The sequence below is a fragment of the Hordeum vulgare genome, chromosome 3H (assembly GCF_904849725.1).
Source record: "Hordeum vulgare subsp. vulgare chromosome 3H, MorexV3_pseudomolecules_assembly, whole genome shotgun sequence".
NCBI lineage: Eukaryota > Viridiplantae > Streptophyta > Magnoliopsida > Poales > Poaceae > Hordeum > Hordeum vulgare.
The window spans coordinates 22323690-22329622 of record NC_058520.1 but is presented as its reverse complement, the minus strand read 5'-3'; positions in this window follow the sequence as shown (position 1 = coordinate 22329622).

Sequence of the window (5933 nt, the reverse complement as noted above, 5' to 3'; positions counted from 1 at the left end):
ACACATATTCTTTTTATTCCTCAAACTAGCATCACACGTATGCTTGGGCAATGGATAGATGATCTAGGATGACGTCTTACTCTCTACTGTCATGGGTGCTAAGCTATTTGGTTGTGCCGCAATGATGTTATTTCTGCAAGAAAATATTGTGTCATCCAGACTAGGTTTTCTTCGGGTGTCGCAAGTTATTGTTGTCATGGGCGCTACTGCAAAAGACAGGGTTCAAGGGACTTATGGTAGAAGGAAGGAAACTTCTAGAGGGGGTAGTGCCATGGGTAGTCCTTGGTATCCATATGGATACCAAAGATTTTGTGGTACTATTGATATATTTGTTGTATACTGCTGGTATTCAGGAAAAAAAGAATTCAGTGAATGTTAAGAGGGTGATTCTTGCCGCGGCTACTGCCCATGGGGACGGATGTCTTCGATACTAATTGTCGCATGATACTCTTTTAGAGTTTCTTTTCCTTCTTTTTTCAGCCACTTTTTTTGGGGGGGATGTATTTCAGCCACTTCATAGACCTAGGGCTTATTTTGAATCTGTAATAATTGTATTATTGGTTGTGTGCATCTTCTTGGCTTATAGGGAAAGTAAAATATCAATGAAAAAAATACCCTTCATAATCATAAGTAACTTCTTGTGAAACCTTCTTTCAGTGAAAACACGATCAGATCTCGACTCAACAACCCATAGGCATGTGATTGGTTGACCTTTAATTCATAGTAAGGCCAAGTCTTCTTCTAGCAATGCTCATGGTTTCGGCGCATTAAGGCTACTATACTACCTCCTCCATCTTGAATTATCGGTCTAAGATTTGTCTAAATATGAATGTATCTGATACTAAAACGTGTTTAGATACACCCTATACATATTTGGAAGTAAAGTTGTACCAGACTGGAAAACAAAACCATGGATGCATGTTACGGGGCAGAGTATATTCGTGAAAAGATTGGTCTTCAAATAGCCGTGTAAAAGGAAAGATTTATTTTGCTTATTTTGCAGAGGTCAAGAGTTGTCATACTTGAAAACCAAAACATATATTACCTCCGTCCCAAAATTCATGTCTTACAGTGGTCTAGATATGGATGTATGTAACACTAAAACATGATCAGATGCATCCGTATTTAGACAAATCCAAAACAAAAATCTTGGGACTGAGAGAGTACGTGGTACTCCATTCCGGCCACAAGCTTCATGCCTGTTTTTAAAATTTTCCTATGAATTTAGTGTTCCATAAACCGGGCTTGTTAAACGAGCTCGAAAATAATTTGGAGAAGAAAGTGAGCCAAACCAACAGTTTATTAGGAGAAAAGTGCAGATATTCTGATAACGGGAACAATTAAATATCTGTACTTGTCAATTTGAAGAATATGTATAGTTCCAACAAATCCTCAATATTTCCATGTGTTCCATAATAAAATTTTGAAGTTTTTTTACAAGCCAAGTGAGGCCCAAACCTTGGTGAGGAAAAAACACAGCCCATGGAATACAAACAAACTCTGACGATAAATATGTGAATCTGCAATACCAAATATTATATCCACATGTTTGTATGTTTTTGTGCAGCCTAGCCACAATTCTTTGAAAATATACAATGTTCACATCTGTATCAACAGCGGATAACTGTTTCATTTTGTGATTACAACGTGATTTTCAACTTTAATAAGAGAGTGGCCATACATAACCACAAATGATCTAGAGGGTGGCCGGCCGGTATATATATCATTGGATTTCAAGCATATCAGGATTAGATCCACCCGCCAAAAGAAAAGAAGGATGAGTTACATGTGTGTGTTAGAGTTGTGTCGAATATTATTGTACAAGGTAGGTTACAGTTGGACTCTGAGTAGTATTGTGTTTAGACAGGATATGAAGTCGTGTCCTGGTAGGACACTTGTATCCTAGGCCTCTCATATATAGCGGGGGTAGACACACGATGTAACCTATGCCAACATAATAGCACGGGTGCGCGGGGGAGCCGGCGACGTGTGCCGGCGCCCGGGCGGCCGAGGTGCGGTATTGTGACGGTGTCACGGGGAGGAGCGCCCGTAGTCAGGCCCCGAGGATGTAGCCATATCGATGAACCTCGTTAACAAATCTCGGTGTCGTGCTTGTGTGATTGCTTGGTCCTCGGTTGATCAACGAAGTGCCTCGGATTATTCTAACAAGTGGTATCATGAGCAAGGTTACGAGAAGGTCGATTTGTTGATTTAGAGGATGGATCGTCATCAAGTTCGGCGCAAAGATGATGTGCGGAAGTGACTGTTCCGTGATGGTCGTTGGGTTGTTGATGAGATCGGTTATAAGCAATCAGGGAATTGAGCGATGGAGACCGGACAGCATGCGTGGGGACATGGCAGTGCTCAAACGAGATCGGTTCAACATGTCCTGGGAGCAGATTGATCGGACACGGCGGCGGCGGCGTGTACCAGAGAACTTGGTGAGTTCAGATCGAGATTGAATCGTGCCCACGTGGTGGCGTCACATAGCGTTACGGGGTTCCAGATCGATCTGGCGTGTGGTCGAAGGCAAAGTGGCCTGGTGTGCTGCCGGATTGGCCCAAGCTGGCGTGGAGACCGCGCTGGAGGCTGGTGTTCATGGGCGTAAGGTTGGACCGCGGTACTCGGGCTGTTGTACGCACGCTGTTGCGGTGATGAGATTTGTTAAAGAAAAGGATGTTGTTTTGCTGCAGTCAAATGGTGTCGCTTGGTGCTGTCTTGTCACTAAGGCGTGAACATTGATGGCCATGGATCAATTGGGTATGTGTGTGAAGGATGAGAAGAATAGTCTGGAAACTTGTGTACGGGCAAACAAGAAGGATCATGATGCTATTTTTTGGAAATTCTTTGCTTTTTGTACGTGGATCCTGAAGATGGTTCGATTGCAGCAGCAACGTTGTTCGACGTGATGATCAAAAGGAAATCAAGACTGGCAACATGCGTATAAGCCTCAGAGAAGTTTGGAGTATGTTGGTAAGATCATGTAAGCACAGGACGTCAGTCAATGCATGGAGATGTATAGAGGGCATGACGCAGGGTGGAGCATGGTTGCAGTCGGTTAATTTCGGCTAGTTCGGACTAGACAGTCTGACAGATCGACGGGGATGTCGGTCAAAGCAGAAGACGGCGGTGATTTCAGCGACGACGACATAGGAGCGTGATGCTGATGGTGGCCAACTTCTGGGACGTGGAAACACGTGGTGCATGCATGAGGGCTTGTGCGGCTTCGACAGACTATGACGCAGGGTTGATTCAAGGCAGTGCACACATAAGAGCTTGAAGTCGACAGGGCGTGGGGTAGCACGACCAGCTACATGGAGTCATGTTGAAGGTGAAGCTGGAGTCTGGTGAAAGACTTCACTCTGTGCTGATGGAGGGGCTACGGGTAAGAATTCGGAGAATCGTAGCCTATTTCAGTGGGATAGCGAGAGACGCGTGGATCAGATTGGGTACCAGAGGTCTGATGGAGACGTGATACTCGGCATCGGTCGGTGATGATCGGTGGTTCTCTGCAGTGGGGGTTGAGTGCTGTGGGTTCGCGGCCTTGGACACTCGACCAGGACGGCAGAGGCTCCACGCGGTGATAGCGGCGAGGCGTGCGATAAGCACGGAACACAGCGATAGACCAAGGCACTGGTGGTCAGACATGTGGTCAGACAAAATTGTGCAAAGGGTGCTGAAGCAGTGTTGGCGAGTATCGGATTCAAGTTGGTGACTGGGTCTATCAGTGGCGGTTCGATGGACGGTAGTTGACCATGGAGAATCTGAGAAAGTGACGGAAAGTCTGAATTGTCATAAGCGGAGAGAGTACATGGTCGTATATTCTGTGGGGTTCAGTGCACATGGCAAAGTGCGGATGACAAGTACAGAAGGAGGCGGAGTGCTATAGCTGTGGGACATGTCAGAGACTATTCGAGAAAAGGATGAGAAAACTGCGAATTTGACTCGGGGTGACACAACATATCGGGATACTCGGGGTGAATTTGTTCATCCACTCTACCAACATTATGAAAGATGAGTGACTCTAGTTAAGAGTTTAAAACCAAAGTGCATGTATTCAAATGTAGGTCATATCTATGCACAAGGATATTACCTCCAAACCGAAGTTTGAATTTGGAAAACACTGAAACATTTCTCGACCTTATATAAACCAAGCGGGCTCCTCAAAATCCAAATCTCGACCGAACTACATGTCATGTTATTCGAACATGTGGTTCCAACATAAAAACTCCACCCACGACACACTCTTTCCCATTTCTTGTCGGATCCTCCCCTTCACGTTCTGTTTTCCACCGTAGCGAGACATTTCTTCCATTAAAATCGGATGACGCCCACCTTACCTTTGCCACGGCGTTCTCTCTCCTTCACACCATGCTTCCCCACGGTTCGGCAAGGAGGAGTCCCCTGCCAACCAACCCGCTCTCCACCCTAAACCCCCTCTCTTCGCTTGTTCGTGTCGATTCACCACCTCCATCAAGGCAGTGAGGCATGCACCGCCCGTGTGACACCCCCGAGTCAAGAAGACAGATTCAATGTCTGGTGAGACATTACCACATTCTAGCATGCGGGTGAATGTCATGCATTAACACAAAACAAAAAATATGATGTCTGTTGTTGAGCATGCAACCGACACACCAGCTTGTTTGTTATTAACCTTGAAGCAAACAACCAATGCATTTACCTGTCTATTATAAGCAAAAAATTATATGACTTGATGACAAAATATATGAACGGCCCGCTCATACAATTTGCTGCAAAGCCATCTCTAATGAAATGGAATATGCCACATTTTCTAAAGTAAGAAATTATTCCCCTCAGACAATAGTAACTAAACAAACCATAGCCAATTCACATCTCGCTTACGCTCAACCCTTACTCTTATTCCGCTCGGACAAAAAATGAGTTACGAACATGAATGATTTCTACAAAGTTAGGGAAATAGAATATGTTTTTACAGTGCTACAAGGTTTCAGTTTAATTAAATACAATAATACACTATTAGAATGATTTTAAGCAATCGGCAAGCTCGTAAAACTTAAAAGCCAAAAGACATTACTTGAATTAATATTCAAAGAGACAATTATTAGATATATACTGCAGATACTATTAGAGAGAATTATTAATCTAAGAGTTATCGTTTATTGATTAGAAATAAACAATATACAACATCCGAATGCTCTCCGTATTGGAATCATCAACTAACTCTGTTAGCAAACATAGGGGTCACCAACTAATACAGCTAGGGGCCTAAGAGATTCTATATAAAAAAATCATATTCCATATTTGTAGTTTGCAGATGTAATAGAAGTATAAATGTCCGTAGACACACTTAAGTGAAGCCGAAACCTCCCATGCGCATTTCTTGCACACAAGATAGCTGAAAATTAATAGTATATATACATAATAGATGTAAGAATAAATTCGCAAGCTAAAGTCTTTGTTTCCATGGACATCAGTCACCAATTATCTTTGCATCGGCTAGGGTAATTATAGCTGGTATGGCTTGATATAGCTCTTCTTTTGAAGCTGGTTTATGAAGTACTCAATCTCATGGCACTTGGTCTGGTTGACTTTATATATGTACTTGTCGTCCATCAAAGACAGACCATCCCATATCTTTTGCAGTTTGTTCATGTACGAAATAACTATTAGGGTATCTGGCAGAGCATGGTAAGAACTTAGTTAAGATGCCTCTGCCCTCGTGACACCCATGCCTACTAATTCTACAAAAATTCGTAACTACTGAGACCAGAGAAAGTGAAGCAAAATAATAACAAATAAGAAAATTTTATATGATTTCCCTACCCCAAACGTTTGAGTTCATTTTTGCTTCCTCCAATATACCTCTACATTGTTTTGCATATATCTTATTTTGATATAGGGCATCCTATCTTCGCAAAATGATAGTACACAACTGTTGATGGAACCTAAGC